The following is a 14,731-nucleotide window of genomic DNA, read 5'->3' as shown; positions in this document are numbered from 1 at the left end:
TTCCTTACAACTTAATGTAATCAATTTTAAGAGTATTACAAATGCTTCTTAAAAGCGATAATCACAAACTGTGATATTTCTCTTAACGTTTAAGCTTAATCTCACTAATATATTACAACAGCAATGTAGTGAGCTTTGATGAAGATGAAGATTCTGAGCTTTGAATTTGAACAGCGTTTCAGCAAGTTTAATATGAGTTGTTTTGGTGCAGAATCGTTAGAATCGTTAACCTTGCTTCTCATCAGAACTTCATATTTATAGGCGTTGGAGAAGATGACCGTTGAGTGCATTTAATGCTTTGCGTGTTCCGTACAGCATCGCATTTAATGTTATACGCTTTTGTCAACTACCTCGAGCCTTGTTCACGGTGTGTCTACTGACGTAGCCTTTAGTAGCTTTTAACGTTCCTTTTGTCAGTCAGCGTAGCTTGCCACTTGTACTTCCTTCTGATCTGATGTTTGTGAATACAACGTTTGAATATCATCAGAGTCAAACAGCTTGGTGCATAGCATCTTCTGATCTTCTGACCTTGAAGTGCTTCTGAGCGTGATACCATCAGAACTTCAGTGCTTCTGTTCTCTTGTTCTTCTGATGCTTCTATAGACCCATGTTCTGATTCTGCTTCGACCATCTTCTGATGTCTTGCCAGACCATGTTCTGATGTTGCATGCTGAACCATTTGAGACAAAGCTTCTGAGCGCTGAATTATGCGTACTCTTTATATATTTCCTGAAAAGGAAATTGCATTGGATTAGAGTACCATATTATCTTAAGCAAAATTCATATTATTGTTATCATCAAAACTAAGATAATTGATCAGAACAAATCTTGTTCTAACAGTACCGAGCTTGATCAAACAGGAATTTGGAGGGCAATCCTTGAATTCCCCCTCTACTCACCATATGAGTTCTGATGTCGACTACGTTCAAAGGAGTAGTTGCAGCAATAATAACGTTGTCAGGATTCTTTTCCAATCCGGAGTACGGATCTTGCGCGTACACGGGTATTTCAATCAGACGAGAGTACTCCTCCAACGTAGGCATGAGCTGATAATCTGGAAAGGTGAAGCAGTGATAAGTTGGATCGTAAAACTGTACCAAGGTGGGAAGGATCCCATCCACAATGTTGGTATTGAGCAAAGGCAGAAGTTTTCCATACTTCTCCTTGAAAGCCTGGGGGTTGACCACCAGTTTTCCGAGCTTTCCCAAATCCTCGACCTGGGGAATCTTGAAGGTGTATTTCCTAGCTCTCTTTCTCCCATAATCCATGGTATAGATCCTTAAGTCCTTTCTCCGTTTCTCTCTTTCTATGAAGTTCAAAACGTTCGTCATTTAGTTTCCTTGAAAAACGACTCGAAAAAGACTCTTTTTGTTTTTAGTTGTTATTAATGAATGATGCATGAATGCATGAATGCACACACAAGAGTTTTAAACAAACATGGCATTGAAGGGTATAGTGGTCATGAAGTCAAAACGCAAACCTCGCCCCAATGGTAAACAAAGGATAAGGATTTTTGTACCTGTAGAACGGGTTCTAGGGGTCTCAGAGTTTTTGCTCAACCTTAAAGATACGTTGACTGGTATCTATAAGAGAGTTTTCTCTGAGTGTAGTATCTGCGTGACAATTACTTTCGTAATCACCGCTCTACGTCCTAAAAAAAAGGCCTTAAGTGGGGTTGATGTGTTTCTAGGTCCTCCTGGTACAAATCAGCCTCGGAATGCATTGGCGCAGTTAATCACAACCAGCCAGGCAAATCCCAAAAGTAGAATTGTGAACCAAGATTAGAGGGTCTTCACCGGGAAGACATCCTCCATCCTATCTTATGTTGCACTCAAATCCGGGTATAGGATTTCTCACCACAAGGGGGAATCAAGCCCTTTCCCGATACAGAATAAACAAAATAAACAAATATATATGCAACAAACACATGATATGACACAGAGGTTAGGCAGGACCTCTCTTGTTTGAGGGGGAATTTGGCATCCCTAATTCCTCATTGGGGCTGGACCAGCAACAGGTCAACCATTGGTTTGGATGAAAAACCAAGGTTTTTTACACTTATATCCCCAGCAGAGTCGCCATTTTTACTGTGGTGTCGTTTTTTTTTACCTCCCAGTTTCACTTGGGAGGATGGCACGCTAGACCCTTCACGCGAAATTTGGAAGGAGAATGCGCCCGTGGTGGGATGAATTTTATTTCAGTTCTTCCTACGATATCACACGAACTTTCTTATTTGTCCTACGAGTAGGAAAGGGGAAAAAAGATCTCAACTAAACCCTAGGAGTTTGCTAAGTGTGGGGATTTCACCTAGACTAGAAATTCTGGAGTCCGGGAGGTCGGTTATACATAGGGAAGTGTTTAAACACCCTACATATCTGTAGTACTCTACAGGAACCTTCTCTGTGTCTAAATGTGTTTGTGCTGCTAATGATTATTGGGAAAGTTTCTCCTTTGTATTAGGAGAAGGAATTGAATTGAATAAAAGAAAGACAGACAGACAGACTGACTATTTTTGGTATTTTATTAGCTCGCTGAGATTCCTTGTGAACCTCATGCCTACATATCCCTAATGGAAGTCAGAGCTTAATGTAGTTCGGGGAACTAACTAGGGAAATTAATTATTTTTGGTGCCTTGCTTGAAGCTCAAGGTTGAAGCTTTGAATTAAATCTCTGTTTACAGTAAAGAGACATGAAATCATCTTTACAGAGAGGTATTTGTACTATTCTACCACAAACATTTAAAGGAGTGACAGAATAACTGAATTCATTTCATTCAAGAGGGGGACCTTACTTGTGTATGTGCAAGTATACCAGTCAAATGCCTCTTAAATGAAAGAAAGATGCTCATCCAAATTAGGGAAAGTTACCACATGTCTGGGTTTTACTGCCAGCTCATGCCTTTCAAAATCCTAAATGGGAGACTTGATTAAAATGAAATGTAAAGTTTGTTTGTTTGAATGTGGTAGAGTAGTAAAAATATCTCTCTATAGAGATAAGCTATGTCTATCTATTTGTATAAAAGATTTGACTTTAGCTGGCTTGTATGAGGCCCAAGCTTGAGGCTTTTTGATTGATTAATTATTATTTATTGACTCTGGGAGATGACTCCACTGGGGATTAATTACAGGGTATTTTTGTGTTCTGTACAAAGCCCAGAATTGAGGCTGACTCTATTTGGAGAGTGTTTATTTTGATGAATTTTTATTTGGTGTTCTGTACAAAGCCCAGAATTGAGGCTGACTCTAGCTAGGGAAAAACATTATTTTCTGCCTTGTACAAAGCCCAAGGTTGTGGCGGACTCTTAAACAAACTGAGTATGGATGACTCTATGGGGAAAAGATCCTAGGTGTTAGGAATCTTTGACTCATGAAATATGGTTTAATCTGCCTTGTACAAAGCCCAAGGTTGTGGCTACTGAATGATGAAGAACTCACTAGGGAGACTCTATTATCTGCCTTGTATAATGCCCAAGGTTGAGGCTGACTATTAACAGGGGAGTTTTATTGTTTTGGTGCCTTGTATGAAGCCCAAGGTTGAGGCTAACTGTTTTTGTTGGTTTTGACTCTACTGAGGAGATTTTATTTATTAAAAGACTGTTTTTCTTTGGAAGCTAACCCTTTCCAGGGATTTTGACTCAGCTGGTGAATTTGTCTGTTAAAAGACTGATTTTATCATGTTTTTGGAGGCTGACCCTTTCCAGGGGTTTTGACTCTTTTTGGGGAAATTATCTCCTAAGAGAATGAATCTTTGGTTTTGAAAGACTGATGTTGGAGGCTAACCCTTTCCAGGGGTTTTGCTAAAAATGAAAGAATGATTTTTGGAGGCTAACCCTTTCCAGGGGTTTTGATTAAAATGAAAGAATGATTTTGGAGGCTAACCCTTTCCAGGGGTTTTGATTAAAATGAAAGAATGATTTTGGAGGCTAACCCTTTCCAGGGATTTTGCTAAAAATGAAAGAATGATTTTGGAGGCTAACCCTTTCCAGGGATTTTGATTAAAATGAAAGAATGATTTTGGAGGCTAACCCTTTCCAGGGATTTTGCTAAAATGATTGGCAGAAAGATTATCTAGTGGATGTTAGAACAAGATTTGTTCTTATCAATTATCTTAGTTTTGATGATAACAATAATATGAATTTTGCTTAAGATAATATGGTACTCTAATCCAATGCAATTTCCCTTTCAGGAAATATATATAAAGAGTACGCATAATTCAGCGCTCAGAAGATGTGTCTCAAATGGTTCAGCATGCAACATCAGAACATGGTCTGGCAAGACATCAGAAGATGGTCGAAGCAGAATCAGAACATGGGTCTATAGAAGCATCAGAAGAACATGAGATCAGAAGCACTGAAGATCAGAAGATGGTATCACGCTCAGAAGCACTTCAAGGTCAGAAGATGCTGTGCACCAAGCTGTTTGACTCTGATGATATTCAAACGTCGTATTCACAAACATCAGATCAGAAGGAAGTACACGTGGCAGACTACGCTGACTGACAAAAGGAACATTAAAGCTACTAAAGGCTACGTCAGTAGACACATCGTGAACAAGGCTCGAGGTAGTTGACAAAAGCGTATAACATTAAATGCAAAGCTGTACGGAACACGCAAAGCATTAAATGCATTCAACGGTCATCTTCTCAACGCCTATAAATATGAAGTTCTGATGAGAAGCAAGGTTAACGATTTCGCACCAATACAATTCAAATTAACTTGCTGAAACGCTGTTCAAATCTAAACTCAGAATCTTCATCTTCATCAAAGCTCACTACATTGCTGTTGTAATATCTTAGTGAGATTAAGCTTAAATTGTAAGAGAAATATCACAGTTGTGATTATCGCTTTTAAGAAGCATTTGTAAACTCTTGAATAGATTACATTAAGTTGTAAGGAACTAGAGTGATCAGTTGATCAGTATACTCTAGGAAGTCTTAGCAGTTAGCTGAGCAGGAAGTCTTGGCAGTTGGCTGAGCAGGAAGTCTTGGCAGTTGGCTGAGCAGAAAGTCTTAGGAGTGAACTAAGCCTAGAGTGATCGTGTTGATCAGTAGACTCTAGAAAAGTCTTAGGAGTGAACTAAGCAGTTGTTCCTGGAGTGATCAGGTTGTGATCAGAAGACTCTGGAAGACTTAGTTGCGGCTAAGTGGAAAACCATTGTAATCCGTGCGATTAGTGGATTAAATCCTCAGTTGAGGTAAATCATCTCTGCGGGGGTGGACTGGAGTAGCTTCGTTAACAGCGAACCAGGATAAAAATAATTGTGCATTTTATTTTTATCGCTCAAGATTTTAAGTCACACTTATTCAATCCCCCCCTTTCTAAGTGTTTTTCTATCCTTCAATTGGCATCAGAGCGCCGGTTCTAAGGTGCAAGCACTTAACCGTGTTTAGAAAAGATTCAGGAAGAGAAAAACGCTTCATTTAAAAGATGGTTGATGAAAGTGAAAGGACTATACCTACACCTGCATCTACATCTGGCTCTGCTGAGCAATACAACGGTAACAATGGTTATACTAGACCGCCGGTATTTGATGGTGAAAACTTTGAATACTGGAAAGATAAACTGGAGAGTTACTTTCTGGGTCTAGATGGTGATCTATGGGATCTTCTGATGGATGGTTACAAACATCCAGTAAATGCCAGAGGCGTGAAGCTGTCAAGGCAAGAAATGAATGATGACCAAAAGAAGCTTTTCAGGAATCATCATAAATGTAGAACTGTTTTGCTGAATGCTATCTCTCATGCTGAGTATGAGAAGATATCTAACAGGGAAACGGCCTATGACATATATGAGTCCTTGAAAATGACTCATGAAGGAAATGCTCAAGTCAAGGAGACAAAAGCTCTTGCCTTAATCCAGAAGTATGAAGCCTTCAAGATGGAGGATGATGAAGACATTGAAAAGATGTTTTCGAGATTTCAAACTCTGACTGCTGGATTGAGAGTTCTTGACAAAGGATACACCAAGGCTGATCATGTAAAGAAGATCATCAGAAGCTTACCCAGAAGATGGGGTCCGATGGTGACTGCATTCAAGATTGCGAAGAATCTGAATGAAGTTTCTCTGGAAGAGCTTATCAGTGCCTTGAGAAGCCATGAGATTGAGCTGGACGCAAATGAGCCTCAAAAGAAAGGTAAGTCTATTGCATTAAAATCTAATATCAAGAAATGCACTAACGCTTTTCAGGCTAGAGAAGAAGATCCTGAAGAATCAGAATCTGAAGAAGAAGATGAACTGTCCATGATTTCCAGAAGGCTAAATCAACTCTGGAAGACCAAGCAAAGGAAGTTCAGAGGCTTCAGAAGTTCAAGGAAATTTGAACGTGGAGAATCTTCTGATGAAAGAAGATTTGACAAGAAGAAGGTCATGTGCTATGAATGCAATGAGCCTGGACACTACAAGAATGAATGTCCAAATCTTCAGAAGGAAAGTCCCAAGAAAAAGTTTCATAAGAAGAAAGGTCTTATGGCAACCTGGGATGAGTCAGAAGATGATTCAGAAGATGAGCAGGCCAACTGTGCGCTGATGGCGACAGAAGATGACGGATCAGAATCTACATCAGAATCAGATTCTGAAGAGGTATTTTCTGAACTTACTAGAGATGAGTTAGTTTCCGGTCTAACTGAACTTCTGGAACTCAAGTCTCAGATCAGTCTCAAATACAAAAAGCTGAAAAAGCAATTTGAATTTGAAACAAAGAAGCTTGAGTTGGAGAATTCTGAATTAAAAGAAAAACTTTTAAAACTATCCAATAATGTTGGATCTCCTTCTGATTCAGAAAAATCCACTCCTAGTCTGAACCATATTCTGAAAGAATATGATTTAAGTTTCAGAAAGTTCTTATCTAGAAGTATTGGCAGAAGTCAGCTAGCTTCTATGATATATGCTGTGTCTGGAAACAAAAGAGTTGGCATTGGTTATGAGGGTGAAACCCCATACAAACTTGAACCTGTTGATGAAATGAAAATTACATACAAGCCATTGTATGATCAGTTCAAGTATGGCCACTCACATGATATTAGGCACACCTCACATGCACAAAGTTTTCACATTACACACACTAAGAAGCATGTGACACAACCTAGGAAATATCATGAAACTCACATTAAGAATTATCATGCTGTTCCTCCTATTGCTTACAATGTTAAACCCAAGTTCAATCAGAACTTGAGAAAATCTAACAAGAAAGGACCCAAAAAGATGTGGGTACCTAAGGATAAGATTATTCCTATTGCAGATATCCTTGGCTGCAAGAAGGACAAAGCACAACATGTCATGGTACCTGGACTCTGGATGCTCGCGACACATGACAGGAAGAAGGTCTATGTTCCAAGACCTGGTGCTTAAGTCTGGAGGAGAAGTCAAGTTCGGAGGAGATCAGAAGGGCAAGATAATTGGCTCTGGAACTATAAAATCTGTTTGATTCCAAAGCTCAAAAGTGTTTCCTTCTTGGATATTCTGAACGCTCAAAAGGCTACAGGGTATACAATACTGAAACATTGGTTGTAGAAGAATCAATCAATATCAGGTTTGATGATAAGCTTGGTTCTGAAAAACCAAAGCAGGTTGATAATTTTGCAGGTTATGATATTGACATCTCAGAAGTTGTTGAGCCAAGAAGCAACGCATCAGAAGCAGAGCTCCTCAGAAGCAAAGAATCTGAAGATCAAGTAACAGCTTCTCTGGAGGATCTAAGTATTTCTGAAGAACCATCTGTCAGAAGATCTTCCAGACTCATCTCTGGTCATTCAGAAGATGTCATTCTTGGAAAGAAGGATGATCCAATCAGAACAAGAGCATTCCTTAGGAACAATGCAGACTGTCAATTAGGTCTTGTATCTTTGATCGAGCCAACTTCTGTTGATCATGCTCTAGAAGATCCAGACTGGATAATTGCTATGCAAGAAGAACTAAATCAGTTTACAAGGAATGATGTTTGGGATCTTGTTCCTAGACCAGATGGATTCAACATAATTGGTACAAAATGGGTCTTCAGAAACAAGCTTAGTGAGAAAGGTGAAGTGGTAAGGAACAAAGCCAGACTGGTGGCTCAGGGTTATAGTCAGCAAGAAGGGATTGACTACACAGAAACCTTTGCACCAGTGGCCAGGTTAGAGTCTATTCGTCTATTAGTTTCTTTTGCCACTCAACATAACATCACTCTCTATCAGATGGATGTTAAGAGTGCCTTCTTAAATGGTTATATAGATGAAGAAGTTTATGTCCATCAACCTCCTGGTTTTGAAGACTCTATGTCTCCTAATCATGTTTTTAAACTTAAGAAATCATTGTATGGATTGAAACAGGCTCCCAGAGCTTGGTATGAACGCTTAAGTTCTTTCCTTCTAGATAATGGTTTCACTAGAGGAAAAGTGGACACTACTCTCTTTTGTAAAACCTTTGAAAAGGATATTTTAATTTGTCAAATATATGTAGATGATATTATTTTTGGAACATCTAATGCTACACTTGGAAAGGAGTTTGCTAAGTCTATGCAGGCTGAGTTTGAAATGAGCATGATGGGAGAACTCAAGTATTTCCTTGGAATACAAATAAATCAAACATCAGAAGGAACGTATGTTCACCAAACCAAGTATGTGAAGGAACTTCTGAAGAAGTTCAATCTTCTAGACTGCAAAGAAGCCAAAACTCCTATGCATCCAACATGCATCCTAGGTAAGGATGAGGTAAGTAAGAAGGTAGATCAGAAGCTATACAGAGGTATGATTGGATCTCTTCTATATCTGACTGCTTCTAGACCTGACATTCTGTTCAGTTTTTGTTTGTGTGCTAGATTCCAATCGGATCCTAGAGAATCTCATTTAACTGCTGTTAAGAGGATTCTAAGGTATCTGAAAGGTACTACTAATGTTGGTTTAGTTTACAGAAAATCTAAAGAATACAACTTAGTAGGATTCTGCGATGCTGATTATGCTGGAGACAGAATTGAAAGAAAAAGTACTTCAGGAAGTTGCCAATTTCTTGGAAGTCACTTAATCTCCTGGTACAGCAAGAAGCAAGCAACCATTGCTCTATCAACCACAGAAGCAGAATATGTCGCAGCTGCTGGTTGTAGTACACAGATGCTCTGGATGAAAAGTCAGTTAGAAGATTATCAGATATTTGAGAGTAACATTCCTATATTCTGTGATAATACTTCTGCTATATGTTTATCTAAGAATCCTATTCTTCATTCAAAAGCTAAACATATTGAGATAAAACATCATTTCATAAGGGACTATGTTCAGAAGGGTGTTATATCTTTAAACTTTGTTGATACAGACCATCAATGGGCTGATATCTTTACAAAACCCCTGGCTGAAGATAGGTTTAAGTTCATTCTGAAGAACATCAGTATGGATTTATGCCCAGAATGAGAAGATGAGAATTTCTCATGTATGAGTATCTTCTGAAATGAATGTGGAACATTTTTTTTAATCAGAAGTTCTGATTGAATTCGTTTAGAAATTATGATTCGGTTATTACTAACGTTTCATTGTCTAAGTTGATTCAGAACATCTTGTAAAGCAAAACAGCTGTTACGCTTTATCTCGGGATGGTAAACCTGTCGTTACTATTCATGGATAAGCGCGCGTGCAGTTGAAGGGACGCCGACCATAGGTAACTGTGCCAGTCACTTCATTTGTCTTTATTATCTCTCCTCACGTCACGTAACATTAAATGCTTTTCATCATTCGTTTCATTTTCCTTTAAATACTCTTCAAAATGGTTTTCGGTTTCCTATCTCTTTGTTTTCCTCTTAAAATTTTTTTTTCTCTCTCTCTCTCTCGTTTTTCTTTTCTTCTCTCAAAACCTAGCATTCACCTCAAGCCTGTTGAAGCTCCATGACTCAAAGGCGACAGATCTCTGTGCATCTCGGGATGGCTCTTCTAATACCGCTCAAGTCAGATCCTTCTTTGATGTTGTTATCAACTTTCATCCAAAGACAGAAGACTTTCTTGAGTTGTGGGAAGATAGGCTCAACGTCTATGTTGAGGGAAAGCCCCGTTTGCAACATTAGCTCTCTGTCTGTGAACTGTCCCTCACTTCCTCCTTGGTTCTGGGATCTCTCCTACAGTGGAGGTTTCAGTCTGGAAGACAAGAAGTCCTCCGGGATTCTTGATGGGTTGACACAGAGCGTGTCTTGCTAGGGCTCTGTTTTTAATTTTTGTAGTGATTTCCTTTTTGGAAATCCTTTTTTGTATTTGCTAGGAATGTTTTTCATCTTGTTAAACATAGGAACCTTTTGTAATATCTTTTGATTATCAATGAAAAAGTTTCTTTGTGTTTTACATTCCAGTAAATGTTTTCTGTTGTCGTTTTATACATCTGAATCTTTTTATATATACTTTTTGATGTTATGACAAAAAGGGGGAGAAAGATAAATGATAAATGATTTGATTAAATCTATCAGTTGCTGGGTAAAGGCTCCCACACATTCACTAACAAGAACTGCAAGTTCTATATGGTTTAAGTGTTTTGCAGGTACAAAGAAGTGAAGTGAATCTTCAAAGCAAAACCATTGAAACTGAAGCAAGCTGAGTGCTGTCAAGCTTCAGAGATCAGAAGCAAGAAAGAAGAATGAATCAGAAGCACTGATAATAGAATTTGAATATCATTGTCTATCCTGTTCTGACAAAATTCTATTTGCCCTGATACACATAATGTTATGGCTCTGATACATTATTTGCTTTGATACATGTTTTTAGCCTAAAATGCTCTGATACATTTGGCTCTGATACATATCATGTATTTGAATATACATTTTATGTTCTAACTCGTTCATGCTGACTTTTGTCGTTTAGTTTTTGTTCTGTAACATTTCAGGATGTAGAGATGCTCAAATGATGCTCTGGTACATTCAACAATGTTCTGATACAAATCTAGCATGAAGTGATGTTAGTAGACATTCAAAGTTCTGAAGCTATCCGAGGGAAGCAGAAATCAGAAGATGTGAATGTTCTAAAAGATCCAGAAATTCAAGTTCTGAAGCTGTCCTGAATGGAAGCAGAAGTCAGAAGCTGTGAATGTTCTGAAGATCCAGAAATTCAAGTTCTGAAGCTGTCCTGAATGGAAGCAGAAGTCAGAAGCTGTGAATGTTCTGAAGATCAAAGAAATTCAAGTTCTGAAGCTGTCCAATGGAAGCAGAAGTCAGAAGCTATGGATTCTCTGAAGGCAGAAGCTCATATGATCGTCTCTACCGAAATAATCAGGGAAGTCTTTTATTAAAGTTCTTCGAGTATTTATTTCAGGGGGAGATTATTTATCTCAGGGGGAGATTGTTAATCTCAGGGGGAGACATATTCATATGCTTATGCTATAGCTGTGTAATTTGTCTTTTGCCGTCTACTCTTTCTGATCGCAAATTCATATCATTTATATATGTTTTTGTCATCATCAAAAAGGGGGAGATTGTTAGAACAAGATTTGTTCTTATCAATTATCTTAGTTTTGATGATAACAATAATATGAATTTTGCTTAAGATAATATGGTACTCTAATCCAATGCAATTTCCCTTTCAGGAAATATATATAAAGAGTACGCATAATTCAGCGCTCAGAAGATGTGTCTCAAATGGTTCAGCATGCAACATCAGAACATGGTCTGGCAAGACATCAGAAGATGGTCGAAGCAGAATCAGAACATGGGTCTATAGAAGCATCAGAAGAACATGAGATCAGAAGCACTGAAGATCAGAAGATGGTATCACGCTCAGAAGCACTTCAAGGTCAGAAGATGCTGTGCACCAAGCTGTTTGACTCTGATGATATTCAAACGTCGTATTCACAAACATCAGATCAGAAGGAAGTACACGTGGCAGACTACGCTGACTGACAAAAGGAACGTTAAAGCTACTAAAGGCTACGTCAGTAGACACAGCGTGAACAAGGCTCGAGGTAGTTGACAAAAGCGTATAACATTAAATGCAAAGCTGTACGGAACACGCAAAGCATTAAATGCATTCAACGGTCATCTTCTCAACGCCTATAAATATGAAGTTCTGATGAGAAGCAAGGTTAACGATTTCGCACCAATACAATTCAAATTAACTTGCTGAAACGCTGTTCAAATCTAAACTCAGAATCTTCATCTTCATCAAAGCTCACTACATTGCTGTTGTAATATCTTAGTGAGATTAAGCTTAAATTGTAAGAGAAATATCACAGTTGTGATTATCGCTTTTAAGAAGCATTTGTAAACTCTTGAATAGATTACATTAAGTTGTAAGGAACTAGAGTGATCAGTTGATCAGTATACTCTAGGAAGTCTTAGCAGTTAGCTGAGCAGGAAGTCTTGGCAGTTGGCTGAGCAGGAAGTCTTGGCAGTTGGCTGAGCAGAAAGTCTTAGGAGTGAACTAAGCCTAGAGTGATCGTGTTGATCAGTAGACTCTAGAAAAGTCTTAGGAGTGAACTAAGCAGTTGTTCCTGGAGTGATCAGGTTGTGATCAGAAGACTCTGGAAGACTTAGTTGCGGCTAAGTGGAAAACCATTGTAATCCGTGCGATTAGTGGATTAAATCCTCAGTTGAGGTAAATCATCTCTGCGGGGGTGGACTGGAGTAGCTTCGTTAACAGCGAACCAGGATAAAAATAATTGTGCATTTTATTTTTATCGCTCAAGATTTTAAGTCACACTTATTCAATCCCCCCCTTTCTAAGTGTTTTTCTATCCTTCAGTGGAGACTTCTTGTTTAAAGCCCAAGATGAAGGCTGACACTGACTGAGGATAAGCAAACATGGATCCTAGACTCTGCTAAGGAAGATTGATGAAGATAAGGGTGACAGAGACTGTCCATGTCTCTCATTCCAAAAATGTACTCAATGTGAAATTGAGACAAACTTAGCTTGTTTAAAGTCTGGTTTAAATTGGAAGAAACTCACCAGGGTAGGCTAAAAGGTGACTAAAGACCTGTTCCTATGTTTATAAGAAACCTGATGGGTCCTTGTATATAAGCTCAAGAGGAAGCTGGAAATGCTTTTAAGAAGCCTGTGGGTCCTTGTACAAAGCCCAAGAGGAGGCTAATCGAGGGTCCTTGTTATAGCACAAGAGAAAGCTTATGTAGTTTTGAACTTATTTTGGCTCTAAGCAAGTGGGTAAGAGGTTTCACCGGGAATAATTCCTCTTTGGGTGGATGTGTCCTATTTTTTGGATTCTAAGGTTTTTGCCAAGATGTTTCACCGGGAATAATTCATCTTGGGGGTTTGAACTACAGATCTCTAATTAGGAAAGAGCCTTCACCGGGAAGACATTCTCAATCCTAGGTCATATTCCTATAATATATATATAGTTTAACTGTCCTAGGGTTTATACTCAAACGTAGTTCTAAACTAATATATATGCACAGTTTATATTTGACAGTAATTTAAATAAAGACTGTAAATTGAAAGCTTGTAAAGCCTAACCTGGATGGAGTGGAGGCCATTGAAGAAGTATGTACAAAGCCTTACCAGCAGTTCATGGATAACAGTTGAATATATATGATAAACAGTAAAGGGTTTTTGAAAACAGAAGAAGTGAAGATGGACAAAGGTCACATAGGTATCTGAAGAGTTTCACCGGGAATAATGCCCTTCAAATACCTGAAGAATGTTTTGAAAACAGAAAGAAGATTTTGAAAATACAGTTTTGAAAACAAGCTAAGAAGAGAAGGTGTTTGGGACTTACACTCTATTAGAGGCCCAGTACTTTACAGTACTGGCTATAAAAGCAAATTGAAAATGATTTGAAATGATATAAGGTTTTGTTGTTTGAAAACCTTAATCATCCGTTTAATCGGAGACTGATAACAGCTTTGAAAATTGACAAAAGTCAACTTAATTAAGGTAAAGATAAAGATCTATGCCTAATTAAGACCTAAACAATTAGGGTTTTATCATAAAATTATTCACAAAGGTAACAAGATAAAAATATATATTTTAAAGTATTTAAGAAAACATTTAAAACATACTATTTTAAACCTAATTAAAATACATGAAATAAATAATATTTTTTATGATTTTTTGATTATTCATAAAATAAGTATATTAAATAACAAGTGTGTGAAAAATGAAGTGAAAATAAATTAATTTGATAGATGAATTAATTGTGTGAAGTTATGAGAAAAAATGAAGGAAATTAGTGGTAAAATAATGATTTTGTCTCCTCCAAGGTTTGAACACACGCCCTTTAGGTCACACACCCAAAACCAACACCACTGAGCCAGCGCGCGTATGGTGATAGTAAACTGACTCCTTTGCAACTCATATGTTACTCAAGTGTATAGAAGCAAAAAAAAATAATATCAAAAGGTCTGGGGCGAGGGGGATTCGAACCCCAGACCTTGGGCACGCGCAACACACAAACACTCCTTACCACTGGGCTATAACGATTTAGTCGTTAATGAAACAGGTATCAATCAAAATAAAATAAACTTAACCCTGAATTTGAAATTTGCGCGCCACCACCATTGTCATCTTCAACCTCTAGCTTTGAATTTTTGAAAATCTGAACTCTCTCAACTCTCAACCATTTGCAACGATGTAAACATGAAACTTGTTCTAAATTCACTCACGATTCTGAATATGTAACTAACATAAATTTATATTAACTACATCTAACTAATTTACTAAAAAACGTGAAGAACCCTAAAATTTGAAAATCAAATTAAATGACTATACTGAAAGATAAATGAATGATGATAGAGGGTTTTCAATCCTCTGATGATGCTGAACAAGATAGAATCGAGCTATATCA

Source organism: Vicia villosa, unplaced genomic scaffold (assembly GCF_029867415.1).
Source record: "Vicia villosa cultivar HV-30 ecotype Madison, WI unplaced genomic scaffold, Vvil1.0 ctg.002276F_1_1, whole genome shotgun sequence".
Lineage (NCBI taxonomy): Eukaryota > Viridiplantae > Streptophyta > Magnoliopsida > Fabales > Fabaceae > Vicia > Vicia villosa.
This window is presented reverse-complemented; position numbering follows the sequence as displayed.